Consider the following 27,354-nt stretch of genomic DNA (forward strand, 5'->3'; position numbering starts at 1 on the left):
TTTTTATGTAATTATTTGAGGACACAGGAAAATAACACATTTTGAAACAAGCGGGTTACAAGTAGTAGATAGAAGATAACTTCATTTTTGATAAAAAATTAGAAAGCATGAGGTCAGGAGTTTGAGACCAGTCTGACCAACATGGTGAAACCCTGTCTCTATTAAAAATACAAAAATTAGCCGGGCATGGTGGCACACGCCTGTAATCCCAGCTACTCAGGAGGCTGAGGCAGGAGAACTGCTTGAACCGGGGAGGCAGAGGTTGCAGTGAGCCGAGATCACACCACTGCACTCCAGCCTGGGTGACAGGGTGAGTGTCTCAAAAAAAAAAAAATTAGATTCTGTACAAAATACCAATAGTATTTATCAGTAATTAAATATTCTTCCCTTTTCATCTTTTTAGAAACATTATTTCTGGAAAAAAAAAAAAAAAAAAGGAAAACATGATCCTGAAGACAGTTATTACACACCAGGAATTAGGAATCCACCAAGCCAGGAGCCCAGCAGTCAAGGTTGGAAACCCAGGACAGGTTCGGCCAAGGTAATGATGGTCAAGCCCAGAAATGAAGACTGTTCCTTTTCCTACTGGAATGTTCTTTACCAAACAGTTTCCTCTTCATTTCAGTACAGTTACATTTAATGGGATCCTATATTTAGCCGGCTCAAGAGCAAAATGTTGCTAGCAACTTTGGTTTTGAATTGCTATAAAATGTACTATTTTGTAGTTACATACTATCCAAAACAAACTAGAAATCAAGTGCTTCTACAACAAAAAAACCCCATCAGACTAAATAACTGACTTGGCTGTGTTTTTCTAATTTTGTTCATTTTCAATCTTCCTAGCAAATGTGTTTTTTGCTGCAGGGCCTAGAAGAGGTAATTTTTCTCAAAAAGAAGCTAACATTAATGTGAGCTTAGTACTGTCTGATGGCTTGGCTTTAAGTCCAAGGCAGTTGGTGGCCTTGTTTTCTAAGCACTCGGTAGAGTGGAAAGGCTTACCAAAATCCAAAACACCTTGAAATAAACAAATCTGAATGAGGAGTATCACCATTCTTTGTGGTTTTTTTTTTTTTTTCAGTGTTTGCTATGTTACCAAATGGAGAAATGCAGTATATTACACCTCTGTTGATGTAAACGAGGCTCAGACATCTCAATTCCACCCTCTTCCTACCTCTCACCTGCCAGACGTTATGACTGCTGGTGACACTTTACACAAAAAACCTGAAAAAGGCCACTGCTTTATAATAAAGAATCTATAAAAGCAAGGCCACCCTAATCCTAAGATGCTTCTTAGGTATTTTCAAAGCTCTTTGCTCTTTTATACTGCAGGATTTTCAGGAGGAGTCATGAGATATTGTCACAGTTCAAGAAATAACTATAAACAAAAGAATAACTTTAGACTCTTTTCTGCATTACAACCAGCTGCCCAGTACACTAGGTCACCTTATACAGGAGTTAGCACAGTAATCCACGCCACAAAAATCTTCACATACCAAGAAAGAAAGGTACAAAAGGAATTCTATTTCAACAATAACATACATTTGTATGTATGTCTGTGTGTGTGGTGGTGGTGGGTATTTAAAATTAAAATATTATATAATCACAAGAAGGACCAGAGATTCCTTGTTTTGCCCTTGGGCAACCAAGAGAATTAAAGGCTGTTTTATATCCCAAAAATAAAAAGGAGACTTGTTACAAGTAACAGTGCTCAGCACTTGAAACCCAAGTCAGTTTCTACAAATCCTGTATCAATTCAAGAGGAAAAAATTCACATTAGGACAAAGTTATTCAAGATGAAAGAAAGGCCTGTCTTCAGTGAGTTAACTGTCTACTATTAGATGATTTCCTGCTAATGTGTTTAAAGATTTTGGACTTCTAAACTTCCTTGGTTTTCTGGTAGCAAATCCACCCCCACCTCCTCACTTTTTCTGCTTTGCCTTCATTGCTGTTGACATTCAGATCAACAAAAGGAGGCACCTTGAAACCAAATGACACAGCAACTTGAGTCAAATTTAAGTTATTCACATCAAAGATCTGTTTCAGAGAATGGGAATCATAGACTCGTACGGATGACTGATATGCTTCCTGGACTGACTTACACAGAAAGTAGTTCTTTTCAATCAATTTCTCAAGCTGAGACTGAATGTCAGAAATTTTAGATGAGGAAAAGTCAAATTCACTTAATAGAACCTTTGATTGTTTCAAGTAGCGAAGGAACCCTGTTTCTTCTGGGCACAAAATGAGCAAGGCATGCCCTCTCCCATTTAGACCTCTGGCTGTTCTGCTTACACGATGAACATATTCCTTAGGGTCATCCAGAGGGTCATGCTGGACAATCCAGTTGACTTCAGGAATGTCCAGTCCTCTCGCTGCCGCATCCGTACGCAACAGCGTTCCTGAATCTGCGTGGCAGAAATGGAAGAATGTGCTTGTACGCTTATTTTGCTTTTCTTTCCGTGAATGGCCAGACAGGTGAATCAATGTAGTTCAGCAACTTATAGTGGTATTTCATGGACATACAAGATGAAAAGAAGACCATAAGCTTCTTCTTTCGATTCTTCTTAAGGAATGTACAGGGCACAAGAATCTCTTATCAGAAGGACAAACAGCATATCCCTGCTCAAGACCATCTGCTGTTGCATTAGCTTTACCATCATCAACACCAACATACAATGGCTCCTTTTTCAGAGAAATTTCTGCTAGGTCTTCAACTTTTTGAGTTTGGGTGGCAGAGAAGAGCATAGTCTGTCTGCACGTTGGCAAAAGTTTAGTAACTTGCTTTAATTCCTCTTCAAACCCAACATCTGAGATGTGATCAGCTTTATCAATAACCAGACACTGTAGGTTTTTATATATAAACCCTAGGGTGTTCTGCATATGGTCCAGCAAACAGCCTGGTGTGGCCACAGTGATGGTGATCCCATTAGCAAGTGTCTGTACTTCAGCAGATCTATTACTGCCAGCCATTCTCAACCCATAGGTGTGCACATGGTGAGTCATTAGCTCCTTAAGAACACCAAAAGTTTGCATGGCAAGTGAGAGAATAAGGACCCTGTTCTATTCGTGGCCATGAACTTTAACAATGAGTTCAATTGCAGGGAGGAGAAAAGCCAGGGTTTTACCACTGCCTGTTTTTGCAGCTGCTAGAAGATCCCTGCCTTCCAAGAGTGGTCTGATACTTTTATGCTGAATTTCAGCCATGTTCGTAAAGCCCAGTTCTTTTATTGCCTTCAAAGTGTTTTCATTGACAAGATTAGATAGAGAAGCAAATGAAGGTCTGTCAGTCCCAGCGGTAGGCTGGGCACCTCACTGTCATCTTCCTCATTATCTGGCTTCTCCACATTATTTTCTGTTTCTTTGGGAGTCTCAGCACTTTCTTCCTCAGATTCCCCTTTGTTTTCCATTTCTGCTTTTTTCTTTGTATCAGGCCCAGCATCATTCACCATTTTTCTCTTTTTCTTCTTTTTTGATTCTAAATTGGCAGACTGCATTGCTGCTTCTCCATTGGTTAACAGGGTAGATTTCTGGTGAGAGTTTTGAACTTTTGCATTTTCCACTGCTTCTTCAGACAGGTCTCCAACTTGAGCTTCTGACAAGCCCACATTTATAGAACTTTTTTTTTTTAACCTTTCCACCTCCCATCCCTTCTTCAGACACATCTTCACTTTGAGTTTCTGATAGGGTTAGATTTGAGGCCCCGGCAACTTTAAGTTCTGCTATGCAATGTGAGGTTCCATTTCTCGATCTTCTTGCTCAGGAGTTTCATCAGCAAGTGAGACGTGCTGTCCAAGAAGTACCGAGACCATAATGCCACACAGAACGGCTACTCCGCTCTTGGGGCTGACACTGCACACAGATTCTTAATTCCTCACTCTCATTCAGGAAGTCACTAACCAAAGGCAACATTAGAACTGAGTATGCATTTTTCTTTTTTTTTTAAGGCAGTGTCTCACTCTATCACCAGGTTGGAGGGCAGTGGTGTGATCTCGGCTTGCTGCAACCTCCGCCTTCCAGGTTCAAGAGAGTCCCCTGCTTAGCCTCCCGAGTAGCTGGGATTGCAGGCATCCACCACCACGCCCAGCTAATTTTTTGAATTTTTCATAGAGACAGGGTTTCACTATGTTGACTAGGCTGGTCTCGAACTCCTGACCTCTTGACCCGTCTGCCTTGCCCTCTCAAGGTACTGGGACTACAGGCGTGAGCCACTGCACCCGGCCCCAGTGTGCATTTTTATCCTCAGGATATTCCCATCACAATGACCAAGTTCACTCAGTTACAGGGCAAGGCAGATCTTAGTTTTCTATATGAGAAGTACTTAGGGACTAGGGTGGGGGCAGGTAGGGGACTTGCGTGGATGCCAAATCTCCACAGCAAGCACATAATTTGTGCTTTGACTGTCTATTTATCTGGGTTGTCTTGGAGACACTGATGAAGCTCTAGAAGGACTGCTGAGGCCTCCCCAGCCAAGCTGTGGCTGCCGCTTTAAAGAAAAGCAGCCTACATCATTCACATGCCGAACACATTGAGATAGAGTGCTGGTATTCAAAGTATCAGCTTTTTCTTTTGAGTTTCATTTATCTTATCACCCTGTCCCCCCAAGCACATAAACTCCCCAAATCATGGGTTCTCAGATTCAGACGAGGCCCTCACAATAAAGAGAACACCCAACCGTGGTTTTAATACACTCTCTAAATGTAATCTCCAGAATGGGAAAGCTAACATTTATAGGGTTCCTGATATATGCCAGCAATTTAATGTGTATACATACATGTTATTGATATTACCACGTATCCTTCTAACTACTTAGCTGAATCTCCCCCTCCTTTCTGTGGACAAGAAAACTGGGAGTCAGAAACAACCTGTAACTTCCATGAGGCACACAATAAGTGTTAGAATGAGATACAAGCCCAGAGAGACTCCAAGGTCTGTTCCTTCACTAAGTCTGAGACCCCACTGTCTGCCAAGGGGCTGAGTGAAAATCACTTTCCCCGAACGTTTCGCCCACTGACTGTGTGCTTGGCTCCAGGAGGCCTCAGAGCTCAGGGGGAACTTCTCTTGTTCAGGCCAGCCCTCCAGGAGTGAGGATAGATCCAGGTGTCTCCCCGGGATGAGCGCTTCTCCCTGCAGGGTGAGGACAGCGGAGCGTGAGGGGAGGGGAGACAGCCATGAAGACACGCAGATGGTACCTGCAGCTGATTATTTGGTGGCTGCAAAGGTGGAGAGAAATAGCTTTGTCTTTTGGGATCTCTGATTCTGAAGCTTCAAAAATGAAAGTTGCTCATCTCTGTACCTCCGCTTCTGAGAGGAGAGTCTCTTTAGGTAGAACATAGACAGGTGTGTACACAATGGACTGGGAACGTCTCCTGCCCTCCCTGCCTGCCCTTCTGACTATCCGAGCCACAAATACCCATCATACATTTATTTCCTTCCTTCCTTTCTTCCTTTTTTCTTTTGTTTTCTTTTGCTTTCTTTTCCTTCCTTCCTTTTTCTTTTTCCTCTCTCTCTCTCTTTCTGTCCCTCTCTCTCTCTTTCTGTCTCTCTCTCTCTCTCTCTCTCTCTCGTTATTTCCTCTTTCTCCCGCTTCCACACAGCATCGCACTGGGGGACAAATTCCAGTGAACTTGGAATCTGCAAGTCTGGGTTCAGGCATAGTTTTGAGATTCACCATTGGGATGATCTTTGCTAAGCTCCCGCAGCTTCTTGAGACTCAGTCACCTCCCTTCTGGAAGGAGGATTAGAACCACCACAGCACCCAGTGGTAATTACTGGACTAGCGGAGGAAGTACTCTGGAACCATAGATACTTTGCAACACAAGGGATGATTATTCCATGAGTGGAAGGAATGGGAATTACCACAGCCCAGGGCTTATTGGTTCTTTGAACATGCTCAAACACGATCTCACATAGTCCATGCACCTGGCCTGCCGTGAGGACTTCAAAGGACATCGTCTGAGGCTTTCATTTGCCATTTAGTCATAAAGAGGGAGGATAGGACCTGGGAACATTGTTTTGGGCATTAGTATTAAAAGACTTCCATTCATCTTGTGTGGACAGAAACACATTAGATATGTTATTAAACTAAACAAATGTAAGTAATGATACAAGTTACCGTGCAGCTATAGAAGATGATGTTATAGAATATTTAATGACATGGAAAGGTCATCCCAATATTTTTTTTTTTTTGAGACAGAGTTTTGCTATTGTTGCCCAGGCTAGAGTGTAATGGTGCAATCTTGGCTCACTGCAACCTCCACCTCCCAGATTCAAGCAATTCTCCTGCCTCAGCCTCCCAAATAGCTGGGACTGCAGGCACGCCCCACCAAGCCCAGCTAATTTTTGTATTTTTAGTAGCGATGGGGTTTCATCATGTTGACCAGGATGGTCTCAATCTCTTGACCTCATCATCCACCTGCCTCAGCCACCCAAAGTGCTGGGACTACAGGTGTGAGCCACCGCTCCCGGCCCATTCCAATATTTTTAAGTGAAATAAGCTGGTCACAAAACAGAATACAGATTATAATCCTTTTACAAACAACATAGGTTTACATGGGGAAGGATATATCCCAACCTGTTTGCTCTTGCTGTCGCTAGCCAACAGAACTGTGAGTGAATGTTACTTCTTTTTGTTTGTTGGTATTTTGCAATTTTCTACAATGAAGATATATTGCCTTTTTAATAAAAATATTTTTAATATAAATAAGTTCAAAGAAGTCCAAATCAGCTCGTTCACTCGTTTCTCATACCCAGAGCATTGTGCTCAATCCAATTACTTTCTTCCAGTTCATCCACTCTCGAGCGGCTGCATGGCTGCATGTCTTGTAAATAAGCAGCATTCTCACCCCATGAATTGTAAGCGATCCAGCCCTATCTCAGCGTCTGTTGGGAAGTAAATCACTCCCCTGGAAATCATTGTCTGCAGACAGATCGTAGATAGGCAGCATCAACAATGCTACCTAGGGCTGGTTTTGAAGCCTGGTAGAAATTCTCAGCCACATTTATAATGCACATATGGATACATTTCCACAGGAGCAAAGGTGATTAGTAATCATTCTTTACAAGGCACATATTTGTGCATGCATACGTATTTACTCTTGGCAAATTATGAATTCAGAGTGGCTATTAATATAGATGTAATCTACATAGAGTGATGAAAGTGGGATTTAGTAGATGGCAAGTGAACTGAGAATAAAATACTTGCTCTGGCTATCCTCTGCAACTTGTTCAAGGCCAGTTAGCTGCACGTGTCTCCGTTTACTCATCCATGTGGGAGCCATGCTTGGCTTGGTGATACTAGCAAAAATCTTTCAATCAGACAGAGCTGAGTTGGAATCCCAGCTATGTGCCTTAGTGGTTATGTGACCTTAGGCGAGTTACTTAACTTCGTGAACCTTGGTTTTCCTCTCTGCCCAACAGGCAGCAAGGCCTACCTCATGAAGCGTTACGCCTGGCATACGGGAAGTCTTCTGCAAATGACGAGGAGAATGCCCCGGGAATTGCTTCTTTCACTGGAATGGAAGAGACGAGAATTGGGTCCTTTTTCATTGCCTCATTGAAGTTCTACAGAGTGCTGCACAGACACAACGTTGAGGTATGAGCAACAAAGTGCATTGCATCACCTGGTATGCACCTCCTATAAACAATCTTGGCCAGGTGCTGTGGCTCACACCTGTAGGTGTGGTGGCTCACGTGCAGTGGCTCACACCTGTAAATTTATGTTACGGGAAATAATACAGCACTCTGGGAGGCTGAGGCGGGCAGATCACCTGAGGTCAAGAGTTTGAGAACAGCCTGAGCAATATGGTGAAACCTGCCTCTACTAAAAATACAAAAATTAGCCGGGCATGGTGGTGGGCACCTGTAAGTCCCAGCTATTTGGAAGGCTGAGACAGGAGAATTGCTTCAACCCAGGTAGTGGAGGTTGCAGTGAGCTGAGATTGTGCTACTGCACTCCAGCCTGGACAACAGAGCGAGACTCCATCTCAAAAAAAGAAAAAAAAAAGAATTTCGTATACTCAGAAGCATCAAGCGACAACCTGCTGGGGAGCTATGCTTGATACCGAAGCTGCTTCTTTCCAGCAATGAAACTTTAAATGCTGACAATGCTAGAGAAAAGTATTTCTAAAATGTACTTTACAATAACCACCCATTATCCTGACTTCTTAAGCTAAACATACTGATTTGCAGGTAAACATGGATTGGTGTCTCAGCTGCCCATTATTATGCCACGGGCTGGCAGCTGGCTGGCTGTACTAGAGCGTGTAACCCCCCCCTTCCTAGGCTCTTGTCGTTTCTTTTGTTGCTATTGTACCTACCTTGAAAAATGCTCCTTACCGCCTTCTATCTGCAATGAAATCAGTGCTATAGGATTACCTAGTGCCAACTCCCTCTTTGAGAAATAAGAAGCAAATTTGGAGAGGTGAAAAGATACAATGAAGATAAGGTCTTGAACTGTTTGATTGACTATGAATTAGGGAACGGAGTAAAAAAGCTTAATAGAAATTGCATGACAAATAAAAATCAATAAAGATCATTGTGAAAGTCTTCTAAAAGAAGCACATGGCTGGAGTCCAGCCACTGTACCGCAATTCCTTTTTAGAGACCCTCAGAAATCTTTTCCGTATACCCGGGGTAACAAGAGGGCTGGGAAACTGACCTCCAGATAAAAGAAGTTGTCTGTATGCACGTGTGTGCATGTGCACACCCAGGCACACACACATACACATACATTCTATATATGCACACACAGATACACACCCATACACAAACGGAGGGTAAGACAGGTTACCAATACAGGCTGGCTCAACAGAGTAAGCTCTATTTAACCCCTATTGGCTTAAACAGGTCTTGTTTTAAACGATGCACTTTCAGATAACCCGGAGGACATCTGTGCAGTGAATGTGTTAAAGGGCTTGAGAGATCTACACCAGAGAGTAGTCAAATCCTTATTCTCATTTCCTGCCTGTTCCTGCAGCAACCGCTTTGATAGCCTATTGGAGAAACACGCCTTTCTCCCCAATACCACAGAAAGCCTGCTAGCAAAGGAACAAATACGAAAACTTTAACACCATCTCAAGAGCATTCCCCCTTTGCTCCTCACCAACTACTGACAATCAATGTAAAAGTAATCCTAGTTTTTATTTGAAGCTATCTTGGCTTTAAAAGAACCTTCCAAAAAATGATTGATGCAGTGAATTAAACCCATAGGTAACCCCTGCAATCTGCTTTGAATAGCAACAAATTCCTAACAGTATCTTCAACGCCTGCAACAACGAAATCTAATCTCTGAACTCCTAAAGGTCAAGATTTGCTGTCTGGTAGCACGGCTCAAGAATAAATGCTCCCTAATGCTGTGCTAGGCAATTGCTTTGCACTCCAGACAATGTCAATTTTGTCCAAGTAGCTGCAGATGTGTCTAGCATTAAGTCAGAATGGTGTCAAGGGCCCTTCTTGAACACCGGCTGATTCTCAGAGAAACTGGTCCTAAAGCCCTAGTCTATTACAGTCCATGCCCAAAAGACAGACATTTAAAGCTTAAAGGAGGATGGAGAATAAAGCTGCATTAGATTTTTTTAATGTTTCTGAATCAGGAGACCCAGGGGAAGAAATTCTCCCATGATCCAAATGTCCTTCCCTTCCCCCTCCCCACTAGCAGCCCTTTGGATTTCCTGATTAAGGTGCTGCACAGTATCTGTGAAGGCCTACCCTTGAGCTACTTTCCTGATAAACCATTCGTCACTGCTTTGGCCCATTCTAGCTATGGAAAAGCTGTAACAGACTAATGAACTCATTAAATTAAGAAATGTATGTTACCGGAAATAATGCGCCAAGAGAAGGCGTGGGGATGGGGAGCAGAGATTGAACCAACCTCTAAGCAGAGTACTCAACATAATGAAGTCTGCAAATGCATCAGAGCCTCAATCCCCAGTCCTGCAAGGAAGACAGTCCTCCACCCCCACCACCTATGCTTCTTTAGTTTAATGTGCCCACCACACCCGCTTTTTATAGCAGGAACACATTATAACTGATTTGAAGGCATACTTAAACTAGAAGATCTGGATAGAGGTATTTTGGTTTTAAAAACAGATAAGAGCCAGATGAAGGTATTTTGCTTTTTAAAATTGATAGGGAGTATAAACCAAATAATATTTCTCGCGTTGCACTGGGAAACGCATTCACCATTCCCCACCTATCTATCACCAGCAGTATTTGTGCTACTCTGAAGTAATTGATTTTTAATTCCCTTCCTCCTGTGTTCGCTTCATCTGATGAATTAAACTCATAGGTAACCCCTGAAGTCCACCTGGGGGCAGGCTGCTATGAGTTCCACAAGCTTTCCTTGCCAGGCTGTAGAGGAAATAGTTCCTAAGACAGGGAAATCAAAATGTTGTTTTTTCTGTGTCAAATAAAAGACGATGTTGTCTTAGGCAGCATGTCTCACATGTTCACTTAGCAGCATCCCTAACCCACAAGGAAGGAACAGGCCATATAGTTTCCTAACCTCTCCTGAGTCTCCTCCTTGGCAACGGATGAGTCACCAGTGGCAGAGGTTACCCTTGATTCACTCTGGACCGTTTGTGCTGAAAAACATAATACATTTCACAGATGCAATGTTGTTTGTTGTGTGAAATCGACAAAGAGGACAAGCCTCGTTTTTCCACATCAGGAAATATGTTATAGAAAACTCAGGGTTTGGTTTCCTTCTTTACCTCTCCTTTGATGGCATCATGCTTTCTGCCCTTCTTCGCTACCAATAACTTGCACCGGATGTCAAGTATCACCTGGGAGGAATACTTATTTAAACCAGGGTTGTAAACTACAGAATCCAGGCAGGTAACACAAGCGACTGGAAAGAGCAGGTGTAACACAACAGTGAGTGTGGATCTGCGTGAGCTGGAGGAAGTGGCTCTCCAGCTTGAGTCAAGTGTTGCCATGTGGAAACGCTTGTTTGCATTGCTGGATCATCTCATTTTTTTTTAAGAGGAGGGAGAAACTGGATTTTATTGTGGATGAAATTTCCAAATTGTTGAATATTGGCTCAAAGTTTTAAATACATGGTGTAGGGAAATAAAACTTGGCTGCCTAACTGATCTAGCTGTTGGAACACCAGTTGTGATCTCTGCTTTAAGTCCATTTACAGCTCAGCTCAAATGGGAAGTCACCTGATTGGATAGAAATGTTAGTGGGGAGGTCATGAGTGTTGCAGAGACAGCATGAGATCTGCCTGTAACTGGATGGACCAAATGAAGGAAAATCCAACCTACATGTCCACACAGATTGAGTAAATCCCAGGATTCGATGTAAGGACATCCGTCCAAAGGTCTCTTATTCTAAAACTGGGGAGATGAGGGTAATTAGTGCCAAAATAGGTCTAAAATTAGGAGATGTAGATAGAGAGGCTAAGAAGGTAAATTGTGAGTGCGGATGGCTCAAGGTCTAAACCAGGGATGCTAAATTGGATTCCTTGCACCTGTCAAATCCAATTGACTAGGCTGATAGCTGTCAGGAATGCCGGGAGGCTGAAAGGAAAGCATACTAAGGATAGAGGATTCTTGAGTGCAGTCCTCTTGCCAACCCTGGTCTGAAAGACCCCAAGATGTGAGGGACTACCGGACAGTTGTCTCTCACCCAAGCAGGCAGGGGTTCCGGGTCTGCGTACAAGACGGCAACATAAACACTGGCCTGCTCTGTGTCTTTACATTATATTTACAGAGAGTCTACAGGCTACATCAGAATTTGAACTTACATCACACATTTGAAAACAAAGAACACTTAATCGTACTGGAAAAAAGAGTTTAAAACACAGATTCTAAAGTGAATGGCTCAGTATTAAAAGAAAAATATCAAGTGATAACAAGTATGAGAATCTATCTGCCCACACTTGACCCTTAATATTTAAATATTAGGATTACATGAGCCTTGTTTCCACTATTTGAAAATCCACTGGTCTATGCAGTGGTATGCTACTCAAACTCCCCTTCAGGACCTAGCAATTCACTTTCCCAGCTGCTGGGAGTGTTGGCTACTGATGGCTCACAGCTGAGTCCTCTCCAGAGACTGTCATCAGCCACAGACTCCTTGGTGCAACCGCCATTCAAAGGAGGTCAAAGAAAGCTATGACCTCCTTACCTCAATTGGGACAAGTCTTAAGGACCATCCATGTTCCAAAGCTCCCATAAGATTGCTATGTGGCAGTTTACATTTCTCCTTTGCCCAATTCTGCCTCCTTCATTCCCTGTTCTGTACGTAACTCTCAGTTTCAGAATCTGTTTCCTGGGAAACTGACCTACAACAAGAATGTAGTTGAAATGTAGGTATATAATAGCGTATCAAAGATGCTTTACATCAGACTAATTTTAAATGACTTTCACAGTGATGAAATAAAACTGCAGATTGAGGGAAGCAAGAAAGAAATTATGTGAAGTTTAATGAAAACACTTCCATCTGTCAATAACATTTAGCTTTACCCATGTGTACGGCATATATGACACTTTGATTTGTCTAGGATTTCTCCCTGTTTATTTGGGGGACTTCTCTGCACTCCAGTTGTGATGCCCAGCTTTCTGCAGGCAGGTGTAGACAAGTGAACATGGCCTGGCCATGCCCTGTCTTCTCAGATTAGACCAAGAGAAGAACATGCGACCAAGGCAGAGCTAATTAGAGTCATTCCATGAGATTTAATAGAACACACCAAGAATGACTATTTTTTCCTCTTACGTCATAAGCTATGATAATGTAAGCCTCGAGTGCCTAGGTGACCATGGACCTCAATGTCCATCTACAGTGGAAGAGAGTAAGGCCACTCCATCAGGAGAAGCAGAGCCGAGAGATAAAGAAAGATGATGATGCTGTTTATACCGTTGGGTCCTACTGTATTTGAAGTCAAAAGCAAACTTGGACATTTCAGCTACATGAACCACAACCGTTTTCCATTTTGCATAAGCTACGTTGAGTTGGGACATCCGTCACTTGAAACTGAAACTCCTGACTCTTTCACTGCACTAATCATTTAGTCAGAGACATTAAAGCAAAGATAAATAATCACCCTACAGGATAATAGCAAAACAGAGGTCCCTAGCATCAGGAGCCAAAAGCTCTACTAAATTTCCACAAAGTAATGCAGCCATGAAACAGAGAGGATGCATTCTTGTGGAAATTCTTAGTCAAAAAAAAAAACAAATCAGAAGTAGAATTCATATGGGCAGTATATAGGATAGAATAGAGACAGAAATAAAACGGGGTTTGCAGCATAAAAAATCAACTGATGACCTCTGAAAATAAAAACAAACGGGAAAATAAAAATCGCACCTGGTATTCTTGGAGTAGAGCAAACAGTGTGGAGTTGAGGTCAGGAGAGATGGAGGAGGGAGGCCTGCTCTGGGCTCAGGCAGAGATGTCTGATGGTGGGGAGGCAGTATGGAGTCACGCAGTCTGGAGGAAGGGATGAGCTGACTCACATTAGGGTAGGGGGCTTCCAGGTCGAGGAAGAAGCACCTGATTGGTTTACCCACATCCCACAATTCCCAAGCAGTGGCTGATTAGCTGTGAAGCTAACAAAGACTACGCTTCGTGGGCCCTCACTTGCAAGGTCCCTTCCAAGATCCTGTTAGGGGCTCTTACAATTTGTTCCCATGGTCATATGTACTTGTAACATTTGCATAACAAGTGGTTAAGTCACTGTATCTTTCTAACTTAATTTCCCATTTCTTACTGTCCCTCATGATGTGTGGTGTTAAAGTTGTCATGAGCACTTTGGGGCATCCAGTCAGGAGGAAGCTGAGCTGGACATCCATTTAAGTTGGGTTCGGTGGATCATATTAATGTAGTTCATGGTCTTTTCTATGTAGAGTTAAGATATTGCTTGCCATTCTGATATGGGGATGTCTACTGTTACTCACCTTGCTGGCTTATAAAGATGGAGAGCAAGAGATGCTAGAGCAAGGCAAGGCGCGGTGGGTCGCTCCTGTAATCCCAACGCTTTGGGAGGCTGAGGTGGGTCGATCACTTGATGTCAGGAGTTTGAGACCAGCCTGACCAACATGGTGAAACCCTATCTCTACTAAAAATACAAAAATTAGTTGGGCTTGGTGGTATGCACCTGTAATCCCAGCTACTTGGGAGAGCTAGACTTTCTAATTATATATTTTTTTTTTTTTTTGAGACAAAGTCTAGCTCTGTCACCCAGGCTGGAATGCACTGGCTTCATCTTGGCTCAGTGCAAACTCTACCTCCCAGGTTCAAGTGATTTTCCTGCCTCAGCCTCTTAAGTAGCTAGGATTACAGGGGCACACCACCATGCCTGGCTAATTTTTGTATTTTTAGTAGAGACAGGGTTTCACTGTGTTGGCCAGGCTGGTCTCAAACTCCTGATCTTGTGATCCACCCATCTCAGCCTCACAAAGTGCTGGGAATTACAAGTGTGAGCCACCATGCCGGGCCAAAAACAAAAAATTAATAAATAAAAACAATACTAAAAATCTATGTGATGTTGTCAATTATAATTTATAAAGATGAAAAACATTTCTAAAGAGGCAGTAAGTGAAATTCTTTTTACCAATCATATTAAAGACTGAATTATCTCTGAGGTGTCTGTATAGAAAATACTATAAAATTGTCACTTGAGAAGGCAATGAAAATATGCAGCTGGCAAATATTGGGGGGAAATTGTAGTATCACATCAAGCAGACAATTAATGGTTAGCTTAATCAATGTGATGCTTGTGGTTTTGTTGTATTTAAAATTTTACTGTTTAGTTTGATTTATATTGTCATTCTAAATAAATACAGTTGATCCTTGAAAAACAGGTTTGAACTGTGCAGGCCCACTTATATGTGGCCTTTTTTCCAATAAATGTATCTGGAAATTTGCGACAATTTGAAAGAACTCACAGATGAAGAACCGCTACTCCCGAGTCAGCAGATTAACCCCTCCTCTCCCTTCTCAGCCTACTCAACAAGACAATGAGGATGAAGACCTTTATGATAATCATGACTCTACCTTTTTCTTAATGAATAGTAAATACATTTTCTCTTCCTTATGATTTCCTTAATGTTTTCTCCTCTCTAGAGTACTTTATTGTAAGAATACAGTATATAATACATATAAACATACAAAATGCATGTTAATTAACTGTTTAAGTTACCGGTAAGGCTCCCAGTCAAGAATAAGTCACTAGTAATTAAGTTTCTGGGGAGTCAAAAGTTATACATGGATTTTTTAATTACACAGGGGTCAACACTGCTCAAGGGTTACCTGTATACCCATTCCTGCCTAATTTTGCATCTGTAATTCTGTGTTTTTTTCCGCAGGGCCCTTCCCCTTCCCTACCACACCCCACCCCACCCAAGAATGTGTAAGCTTCCTTCAAGCCCTACAGAATCTGCCCCCGGGGTTACAAGGACAGAGGGGAAGAGACCTGAAACCAGCCCTCTGGGCCCACCGAGAAACCCTGGCAAGTATCTAAATTTTTGACATCTGCATTAATAATCAGTTGATGAGCCTTTTTTTTTTTTTTTTTTTTTGAGTCGGAGTCTATCTTGCTCTGTCACCCAGGCTGGAGTGCAGTGGCACGATCTCGGCTCACTGCAACCTCCACCTCCTGGGTTCAAGCAATTCTCATGCCTCAGTCACCTTAGTAGCTGGGATTACAGGTGTGAGCCACCAGGCTTGGCTAATTTTTGCATTTTTAGTAGACACAAGCTTTCCCCATGTTGGCCAGGCTGGTCTTGAACTCCGGACCTCAAGTGATCCACCCTCCTCGGCCTCCCAAAGAGCAGGGATTACAGGTGTGAGCCACCGCACCCATCCAGTTGATGAGTCTTCATGCTAGTTTGCTTCCTGAAACATCTTTCTATCTGTTTGCTGAAATCTAACTGGTGCATGGGATTACTTTAACAGGGTTGAGTCTTGTTTTCTCCAATTCAGCTTAAACTGTAAATGCTTGGTTTAGTTAAACCTTCAGTGTAAATTAGCTTCATTTCTCACTGATCTTGAGGTATGGGGAAGGGGAGGGTGGGGGGAGGGGACAGAAGGACCTGGAGGATAGGGAAGAGGAAGAGAGAGATGAGGGAGGAGGGAGGAGGAACAAGAACAAGGACCCTCCCCACCTGTGGGAGATGGAAGGGTGCAGAAAAGCAAAGCCTGGGAACAGAGAGCAGCCTCCCAGGTGAGCAGCTCTTGACCGTTTTCCTCCAGGGTACGTGCCAAACAGGGGCTGTGCACGAAGGTTGCCGGCAAGCTGCTACCAGTCCCGGCAGCTCACGCTGCATGATTTATGAAGCGTTTTTGAGCTCAGCCCCATATCCTGTAAAGAAGGCTCATCCCCTGGGGATTCGTTAATCAAGGAGCACTGTACAAACACCACTTCCTGTGGGATGTTAGTAGTGTCTATAAGCCGGGGAGAGCTGGTGAGAGCAGAGAATCGTTGTTCAGCAGAGGGAGAAATAAGCTCACAGCTGATGAAGAGAACTGGCCTTGATGTAGAAAACATTCCTTTGTTAACAAGTGAACAATAAGCAGCTTATGTAAGCGCTTTAAAATTTGGACAGTGGATGCTATCTATAGTTAACTAAAAAGTAAATCTTTCTTCGAGCTTCTAGGCTGCTTGTCGTCGAGGTTTTTTGGGGGATGAGGAAGCAAGCTGCTCTGCCTGATCCCAGCCTGAGAGCCAACTTCGGCTGTTTGTTTGTTTACATGAGTTGTTTGTTTATATGGCTTCATATGGCTGGAGGAGAAAAAATGGGACTTAAAAAAAAATGTGTTTCTTTTGGTACACAGGCAAGAGGGCGCAGAGAAATGTAGAAAACGGGGTGCCAGTTGTTCTCCAACCCCGTCCCCTGGCTCTCGGCCCTGTGGGGAGGAGTGGGGCCAAAAGTGAAAGGAGCTATTTCCAGGAAAGATGGTGTGAAGCTCTCAGCACATGCGAGGCCTGGGGGGAAAAAGCAAAGTGCAACACTGGGGAGAGCAGAAATCTTCCAGGTATGGAAGCATCGGGGAGGAAGGCCCTGGCACAGATGTCACGGTTCTCAAGGTACACTGTCAGCAGAGGGGCACCTGCATGTAGTTGTGCCAGTAGGATACTGACAAGGAGTCTGAGCAATGGAGCAGGAGAGAAGAGAAGGCCTTGTGGCGACTGAGCTGATGGAATCATGAGCCAGACTCCATGCTGGCCCGGTGGTCTCTTTGCCCTCATCCCCTTTGATCCATCCCTTAATCTAGATCTTGCCATTTCTAAGGCCAAGAAAAAAAAATTCTCAAGGAAAGGAAGACAAGAGGCCGTGTGTCTCCCAAGCCTAAAACTAATTGCTTCTGCAGTCCACTTGGAGAACAGGAGTCACTCTGCTTGGAGGCAGCTTGGGGTCAGTATGTCACTCCAGTCACAAAGTGGGAAACAATCTGGCCATGTCAGGCAATGGGACCAGGACTCTTGGAGCCTAAATACAAAGAGACTCCAGTGAGATCTATTATAACAGGAAGACTCCCCTCTGGATGTCTGCACTAATCAGTTCAGAATGCTATAACAAATGACCATAGATTAAGTGGCTTAAATCACAACCACTTATTCTGAAGGCTGGAAAGTTCAAGATTAGAGCATCAGCAGATCTGGCATCTGGTGATGGTCTTCTTTCTGGTTTGCAGTTGCCAACTCTTTGTTATGACCTCACATGGCAAAAACCAGTTGGACGGGAGAAAATTCTTGCAATCTATCCATCTGACAAAGGCGTAATATCCAGAATCTACAAGAAATTTAAACAAATTTACAAGAAAAAAAAAAAACCATCAAAAAGTGGGCGAAGGATATGAACAGACACATCTCAAAAGAAGTCATTTATGTGCCAATAAACATATTTTTTAAAAAAAAGCTCATCATCACTGGTCATTAGAGAAGTGGAAATCAATCCAAATCAATCCAAAATGCAATCAAAACCACAATGAGATACCATCTCACACCAGTTAGAATAGCAATCATTAAAAAGTCTGGAAACAACAGATGCTGGCAAGGATGCAGAGAAATAGGAACGCTTTTACACTGTTGGTGGGAATATAAATTAGTTCAACCATTGTGGAAGACAGTGTGGAAGATAATTCCTCAAGGATCTAGAACAGGAAACATTTGACCCAGCAATCCCATTACTAAGTATATGCCCAAAGGATTATAAATCATTCTACTGTAAAAACACATGTACAACTATGTTTACTGCAGCACTATACAATAGTCAAGACTTGGAATCAACACAAATGCCCATCAATGATAGACTGGATAAAGAAAATGTGGCACATATACACCAGGGAATACTATGCAGCCATAAAAATTGATGAGTTCATGTCCTTTGCAGGGACATGGATGAAGCTGGAAACCATCATCCTCAGCAAACTAACACAGGAGCAGAAAACCAAACACCGAATGTTCTCACTCATAAGTGGGTGTTGAACAATGAGAACACATGGACACAGGGAGGGGAGCATCACACACCAAGGCCATTTGACCCAGCAATCCCATGGAATACTATGCAGTCATATAAAACAATGAGTTCATGTCCTTTGCAGGAACATGGTTGAAGCTGGAAACCACTATTCTCAGCAAACTAACATAAGAACAGAAAACCAAACACCTCATGTTCTCGCTCATAAGTGGTTGTTGAACAATGAGAACACATGGACACAGGGAGGGAAGCATCACATATCAAGGCCTGTCTGGGAGTCGGGAGCAAGGAGAGGGAGAGCATTAGGACAAATACCTAATGCATGTGGAGCTTAATACATAGGTGATGGGTTGATGGGTGCAGCAAACCACCATGGTACATGTTTACCTATGTAACAAACCTGCATGTGTAGCACATGTATCCCAAAACTTATAGTAAAATTAAAAAAAAAAAAACCCAACTGGATGTGGGAATGGGACCAGCCTCATTTGAAGCACATGGACTACAAGTGGGAGGTGGTTCGTCAAAGGAAAACTGGGAGGCACTATCAAAACAGGAGTGGGAAAAGCTGCACAACTAAAAACACATATGTACTATAATTATTAGATATAAGATCTAAAAGTGAGCAGAAAGGACAGTCTTGTAGGGGAAAGGAATGACCAGAAATACTCACAATGGCCATTTGAAATACAGAGGAGCATTCCACAGCGATCCTGTGGCAGTATAAACAGTTACATTATGGCCAGCCGTGTTCACTCAAGTCCCAGGTCTCAAATGGCACCTACTGGCAAACAAAGCCGCCTTCTTCAACTGCACCTCTCCCCTACTGGCTGCCTGCATGAGTCATGGGCTATAGACTGTGATCGTGGCTATCAAGGTGGGTGCCATGCCATTGTCACCTGCTAGCTTGGACTTTCCTGTTTCCAGCCCCCTAAACAAAGTGGCAGTGCTGGACTCTGTCTTGTCCGGGGGTGGACACTGACAGGACAAGAAATGAGAATATGACACAAAGGTGGTTCATCTGTGAGCTGGCAGGTAATCCCATGACATACCTTGTAGGCAGCAGTAATTAACCAAACTGATCAGACTGGGAAACTGACAAAGCACCTAGCTCCTAAGGCAACCTCTATTCTTGGCGGCTTTCTTACTTCAGTACTAGTTTCAGTCCACATGCTTCCTTACACTAACTGCCACCTCCTTTTTCTTTGAATCTTAGGAAGGGCTATGGTTTGAATCTTTGTGTCCCCCTGCAAATTCATATGTTGACATACTAGTCTTGAAGGTGATTGATACAATTTGGCTGTGTCCTCACCCAATTCTCATCTTGAATTGTAGCTCCCATAATTCCCATGTGTCATAGGGTAATTGAATCATGGGGGTGGGTTTTCCCCTGCTGTTCTCGTGATAGTGAATAAGTCTCATGAGATTTGATGGTTTTATAAATGGGAGTTCCCTGCACAAGCCTTCTTGCCTGCTGCCATTTAAGATGTGCCTTTGGTCTTCCTTCGCCTTCTGCCATGATTGTGAGGCTTCCCCAGCCATATGGAACTGTGAGTTTATTAAATGTCTTCCTTCATAAATTACCCAGTCTTGGGAATGTCTTTATTAGCAGTGTGACAACAGACTAATACAGTGATAGCATAGGAGGCAGGGCATCTTTGGGAGGTGATCAGGTCATAAAGGCAGGATTCTTATGAATGGAATTAGTGCCCTTATAAAAGAGTCCCTAGAGAGCTAGCTACCCCTTCCACCTCAAGAGGACACAGCTACAACAGGACATCTATGAACCAGAAAGCAGGTTCTCACCACACAGCAAATCTCCTGGCACTCTGGTCTTGGACTTCCCAGCCTCCAGAACTGTGAGAAATAAACACTTTCTGTCATTTACAAGTCACCTGTTTATGGTATTTTGTTATAGCAGTCTGAACAGACTAGGAAGGGAAGTTTTCTAACTTCACTTTACACCTAATTACAGAGCAGAGAAACAGTTCTCCACACCTTGGGGCCAGAAAATTCAGATGTCCCAAATCCTATTTGGTGAGAGGCAAAGTCACACACAGCAGCCCAGAGCAGGACATGAGTGCAGTTAAATTCTCAAGGTTGTTTTTAGGAAATATGGATACTCAGGATGGCACCAACACGGTGCACATACACAGCAGGTATTTTGTGCTCTGTCCAAAGAGCAAACTCTCTCCAGGGCAGGAGAACAGCCTTCTGTTCTTCCACAGAGGGTGGAAGGGCAAAGAGATCAGGACACCCAGCAGCACACAGCCTTTACTAAGAAAGGGCTCCAGGACAATGGCTTGTTAAAAACATCACGGCCAAAGCAGGATGGAAAGGTGCTTCAGGCCTCCCACCTTTGCCCAGGAACATGGGTGTCCTTCTAGGGGAGGGGAAAGCTATGGATAAGAACTACTATAATAAATTAGAGAGAAAGCCATAGCTCCGAGTCATATAATATATGAATTTCCTCCACTTGTCAGCTTGTCAAAATGGAGTCCTGATTCCCTTCTGTCAATGTCAAACCTTTCCTGCCTAGTTAACGTTTTTAGTTAAAGGCAAGAAGTGAGAGTGGCATTTGATAAGTGCTGGGGGAGTACTGCTTTAGAAAAGCACATTAACCCTTTTTGCCTGTTCCAGCTCCTGTGGGGGAGATAGAACAGGTGGGCTTAATTGGCACCGAACAAAGTCCTTGAAATTCCCTAGAAAGCTATGCAACCAGATGTCGCACTCTGGTGCTAAGTGTTAAAGAGGCATCTTTGTAACAACCCCAGGGAAAGGTGGGTGGCAGATTTGTTTTAATGAAACTAAGCTCCTGCCCATGCTTTATAGGCATTTTAGGACACCTTTACCCGGAAAAAAATGACAGCATAGTCCTTGCTGTAGAAGTTTACAATTTAAATTCTAAGTGTACCACATAAAGGTTTAAATGAAGTTAAAGAGCATCTTGTCAAAACAGTCATATCTGTTAGAGTTGTCCCCCCTCCCTGTGTTCTCCCTCACATTTCTCTTGTTTATGTATAGAGAGATGAGCTATATTGCCCAGGCTGGTCTAGAACTCCTGGGCTCAAGCAATCCTCTTGCCTAGACTTTCCAAAGTACTGGGATTACAGACATTAGCCACTGCATCCAGGCCTTCTCACATTTTCTGGTCTTTAAGGTTAGTTCATGTTTTCTTATGGCATCATGGAATAATCACTTTGCCAGGAGACGAAAGTCTTGGATCTGAGTTCTGTTTTGATCATTCACAATCCTGGGCATGCTATTGATCTACTCTAAGCTTCTGTTTCCTTTACCATCAAGTGAGACAGTGCTATGTCATGTCTGTTTCAGAGGACTGCCTTAAGGACCAAGTGTTTCCATTTACCTGGCCATTTGACAGACACCTGCTTTGTAATGGAATGGGTATCCTGGTGAGGGGGATGCGAGGAGATATTGATGTAGATGAGATGCAGTCCTGACCTTGGGGAACTCGCTGGGCATTCAGTGAGTAGGAATGTCCTCTCTCTAAACTGAAGAGCATTTCACAAACACAAGTCATTTCCATATTTATTGCACCACCTGTTACTGTTCTCCGGAAATTTTGCCAAGCTCTTGTTCTCAGGATGGCAGCCAACATGGTGCATATACGCAGTGGGTTCCAGCTCATTTCTTTTAACTCAGGTCTAAGTTATGGTTTCTAAATGAGCTTCCCTTTCACGAAGAGAAATTTCCATCTTTTCTTCTAGTTTAATCTTACATAATCCCTAGGAAGGCAGTTCTTCTGCTCTGAGACTTCAGTCTTGGATCTACGATAAATTCTTGAAACAAGATAAGCTAACTTACAGATATGCCCTTTACCTAGAAATTCAGAATTGGGACATTGAAAGACGAACTTGGGCAAAAAGAAGCAGTCATGTGCAGGTGTGGCATGTGAATAGAGAGCTCCAGAATGGAAGCCCATCACTTTGACAGGTGTGTCTCTGGACCCATCTCAGTGACTGTGTGGGAGACTTTCCTGCACTGTCTGTTTTGTTTACATTAGTTTGAGTCAGTTTTTGTTTTTCATGAACAAATGATTTTTGTCTGACCTCCTGTCCAGATAAGCATGACCATAAGGAACTGGCCCCAGGAAGCCTGACCTGTCCCAGACGTCTGGGTGTAACCCTGTACCTAGCCATCTATCTGTGTGCTGCAGCATATACAGCCCTTTTAAGTGGAAAACATGAAAAAGAAAAGCTATTTAGGAGCTAACCAGAATAAACACAGTCCCTCAGTGTAAAGAAGCAGCTGAATGGGTGTCAACAATATTACTGTATGTCAAAAACATTTAATAACTGTAAGGCCGGTTGCCTCACTGGGAGCTTGGATGCACACCCCTCCCTCCCTCTTTTTTCCGAAAGCTCGGACAAGCTCGGACAAGCTCGGACAAGCTCAGACATCCTCGGACATGTTCCCTTCTCCCCTTCTTGCACAGCCTGGTCTTCAAACAAAGGCTTGTAACCCTACCCAATAGTAGTCCTGCTTTGCCCACACCCTGCTCTCCCACAACCAATCGAGCTCCTTCACTCCCTATAAAAACCCATGTCTGAGAGGAGTCCGTGCGACTTCTCCGGCCCCTCCTGTCGGACCGCAGAACCTCACCTGGGAGCCTGAATAAACCCTTCACATTGGATCTTCTTGTGCTGGCCTCAGTTTCTTCCTTTTAAACCCGGCGAGAACAAACCTTACAATAACCAGTCAGTCAAAACCTAAGTTGACATTTTTACAAGATACAGTGCTGATTCAGGCTGTGAGATAGACTTTCTGCTTCAGTTTCCCCGCATTACACTCCACTCTGCCAGTGTTACCAAAGATGGGCCTTAGACGTTCAGCCACTCACCAGGAGCCTTGAGGCTTTAGTGAGCCTATGCTCACCCCCTCTTCCACGGGCACACCCCCTACCTGCAAGCTGGAGGCCCACCATTCATTCATTCTTTCATTTAACAGATAATTATTTAACCTGCCTTTCAATCAATAATCAAAACACAGTGTGTGCCAAGGTGAGCATTAAATGTGTTTAGGATGAAGAGCTAACACAGAGATAGGAGTGGCTGGTAACAGCAGGGAGGAAGGCAGGAAAGACTTTCAAGAGAAATATAGCCTTTCTGGACTTTGAAAACCAAATAGTTTGTCAGGAAAATAGAGTAAAGCTAGAGAGGAAGAACCAACATTTGAGACAGAAGGAATGGAGCATTGGCTAGCTTCACAATCCTTCAACTTCCACCCCTCACCCCGAGGACCACTCACCTGCTTGCCTCCTCTGGCCACCATGCTCTGCTTAATGAAATGGGGCCCCTGGACAACACCAGAATTGACCACACCTTCCACTTCTGTGGATTCAGTATTTTAATTCTTGGTCAAGATTACAGGGGCCAGCAGTTCCTGCCACGGCCAGACTGGCTCAGACACTGTCCACAGTTCTGAATCATTCCTCCTCTCCTGGCATGCTACTTCCAAATTCACCTAGATTATGACCCCGAGGATATCACTGAATGCTTCCTGGATGGAGAACATGTCCTGAATCAAGAGGGGAACATAAAATAAACTGGACCTGGAGGATAAGATTTCAGTGGGTGACAAAGAATTTGAGCTGAGGGGGTGTGTAGAGAAGGTAAGCCCAGCCTTGGCAGTGTGAGCGAGTGGTAGTAGTCCTCATTGAGCAGAACGAGAAGAAACTTAAAAGGTGAATATTTACATTGGAAAATACACTATTTCAAACAGAAAGTTTCCAGGCAACCTGTCACATAAAGGCACCAAGGGCATGGTGTATCCAAACAATCCTGAGTGTGAGACCTTGTCCCACCATGGGTCAGAGATGAGCAACGTTCTGAAGCTCCAATTTGTCCTAAGTGAACCAATATGCAGAACTAACGAGGTCATCAATTTTTCTTCCAGCTAATGAACTCCTCAGGAAGGGTGTGATGTGTGCAGATGATGAGATGAGCAACCAAACCTGATTAAATAGTTTCATCTTCATCAAAGAATCAGACACATTGCTGAGGCCCCATTATTCACTGGCAAGGGATAATTACATAGAAGAGGCTGCCATCAGAAACAGCCTTCCCCTCACCCAACTGGCTCTGCTCCCTCAAGTACAGAGAGTGTGTTTGACCCAGGAACAGACACTGATTTAATTCAACAACTATTTATGGGCAGCTTGCTCCATGCCAAGTGTGGACCAAGAACAAGGAATGAAGACGAGTAACACCTTGTCCTTGCCTTTAAGCAGTTTATGGTTGATGTAGTGTGGAACAACAACTGAAATATGCTATGGAATGTCCTTCCAGCATTTCAGACAAAGTGCCCACTGACACATCCAGCTAATATTTGTATTTTCAGTAGAGACGGGGTTTCACCATCTTGGCCAGGCTGGTCTCAAACTCCTGACCTCGTGATCCACCCGCCTCGGCCTCCCAAAGTACTGGGATTACAGGCTTGAGCCACCGCGCCCAGCCTCAAATGCCTATTTTCTCCAATTCCTGACATAGTATGAGCCAGTAACTCTGATGTGCATTCATGGCATGATTTTAGATTCTTGTGACAAGGCATTGCATCACAAACATAAATTTATGCAACTGTTCATTTAGCAAATACTCTTCGAACATATCCCATAATAGGTACTGGGAATCTAATATTGAACAAGCTGGGGTGGGCCTTTGTCTTTGAGGAGCCTATGATAGAGCCTGTCAGAGAGCCATCAAACCCATTAGCAATCATGATCACTGATTGAGAGCCCACTACGGACCAGGCATTATGCCCCAGGGACTGTGCATTTGCTGGGATATGGCGCGGGAAGTATCCAGAGATTGATCACACACAGTGGTTGGCATCCAGTTGAAGGTATAGAACGTATTTTTAAAATATAACTAATAAGCAACTCATACTTTTTACCAACCAGGAAACTAGTCATCAGGGATGCAGGTCTTTGGAGGTGGACTTCTTGCTAAGGCCAGGTAAGTCTGGAAGACTTTGTGAAAATGGAAGGATTTGTTCTTGACCTTGGCAAATGTCAAGGGCTTGGATACATGGAGAAGAGCGAGTAAGGGAGCAGTCTAGGAAGTGAGAGAAGAATATACGGTGAGTTTAAGAAAGAGAAAGAAGTTAACTTTATAGGAGCAAAGCATTCACTTATTCTTTTTGTATTAATTCAGTGCTCACAATGTGCCAGGCACTGGTAAGATGCCAGGAGGTCATCATACAGATATAAGGTATGGCCCCTGTTCCAGAAGAATTAAAATCTAGACGTATTCAAAAAGAACCAGCAATCAAGGCAGTATTTCATCTCCTTGTGTCATTCCACTCTTTGAGTTAAACGAGGATGCAGAGTGTTATCTTCAGGAGACCACTCTTACAAAGCACTCTGCTTCCTGGGGATAAAGAGACAACACCAAGGAGGCTGGTACCCAGCTGGTTACTTTATCCTGTTAGCCAGCTAACAGGACATTAGTGACATTTAATAGAGGGAGGGGATCTAGCTGGATATCCAGGGGCCAATAAGTTGGATAGAGATCCCAAACTTCCCTCTCCCTCCACTCTACAGCCTAGAATTACTGGCGATCTCCTTCTTTCTTGGATAGTTCTTCCTGCATTCTCCTTAGTCATAATGCAAGGAACTTAGAAGAATAGAGTTACTCGGGGGCATCACTCGGAGCAATTCCAGAGAGGATAATGAAATGTCAGATGAAATAATGAGTCACCTTAGTTCTGAAACTCCTCCTTTGAGGAGAAAAAAATCAATATCCCAGTAAGACAGGAGCTGTCATGTATATAGAAAAACAAATCCCCTCATTTTCTGTGTTCTGTCTAACCATTTTTGCCTCTGCCTGGGCAGGGTCAACTGACTGCCTGAAGGGGCATTTTTAGTGTTTGACCAATATGTTAACTAATTTCATATATTTTAGGAGCCTGTAAAACTCTATTAATTTTCGTTGGCTCTTTCTTTTCCTACTTAAATGTGGTCAGTTATTTCACAAGGAATTCAGTATGTTTCTAAATTTTGATCGGAATTATTCTAGACTAACATACATTCTCACGGATGGCCTCCTGTGTCTTGAAGAGATCATTTTCTTGATAAGTCCCTTGGCTCTCTTTTTGCAAGTCTGGCAGCATGGTTTATTGGCTTTGTAATATGAAGCTCTCACCATTAGGGACTGAGCTAAGATCACCAAACTGTTTCCCATACATCCTTAGTTGAGCTTTGAATCTCAATAGTAGTAGAATGCCCAGCATGATATCTTCTCTGAAATGAGCAATCCCTTAATTAAACAGAAGTAAATAGAGGTTACAACGTGTTTCTTAATTAAATAGATGTAAATGCCCAATTGCTCTGCTTTCCACACATATCAATTTTGCATCATCTCATTTTCCTGTTTGCCCAGTGGAAATGGAAATTCTGAGGCTCTATGTTGGTCAAAATCTCCCAAGTGTCCCTGCCAGGCTGGGTGTTCAATCACGAATATTTACCTTCTGGTTTATAGAAATCTACAACTCGTGTCTACTCTCCCTTCCTTTGGTATTACGGGCTTGGGAATTGCTATGGGCCTGGCATAAATGGACCATCAAAGTGAAACAGCCCTGCTTTTACCCAGCAAGGCATCTTGACTCCTGCCTTGGGAAAAACATACCTGGAAGCAAAAGGTGAAGGGTATGGCATGGGCAAGCTGACGTCAATATGGAACCCTCTGTGCTGGCCGGCACTGGGAGACCCTGAGAGTCACAATGCCTCAAGCCTGCTGCTTTTCTTTACACCTCGTCTCAGATTTGGGCAAGTTTCTGCTAGGGACTAAATGTACATGTCATCAATATATTCCAGGAATACAATAGATTATATTCTGTGAAAATAATTCATGGAACTAATGGTGATTAATTTTGTGTGTCAACTTGGCTAGGCTGTAGTGCCTAAGCATTAGATATT

The 27,354-nt window shown here is 43.3% G+C and overlaps 1 pseudogene; it reads right to left on the reverse strand.

The window, feature by feature from the left end:
• Window positions 1–1,812: 1,812 nt before the first annotated feature.
• LOC105710604 (ATP-dependent RNA helicase DDX18-like) lies at window positions 1,813–22,840 on the reverse strand (annotated as a pseudogene).
• Between the last annotated feature and the right edge of the window lie 4,514 nt (window positions 22,841–27,354).

Source organism: Aotus nancymaae, unplaced genomic scaffold (assembly GCF_030222135.1).
Source record: "Aotus nancymaae isolate 86718 unplaced genomic scaffold, 86718_ANA_hifiasm-v0.15.2.pri h1tg000041l, whole genome shotgun sequence".
Taxonomy (NCBI): Eukaryota; Metazoa; Chordata; class Mammalia; order Primates; family Aotidae; genus Aotus; species Aotus nancymaae.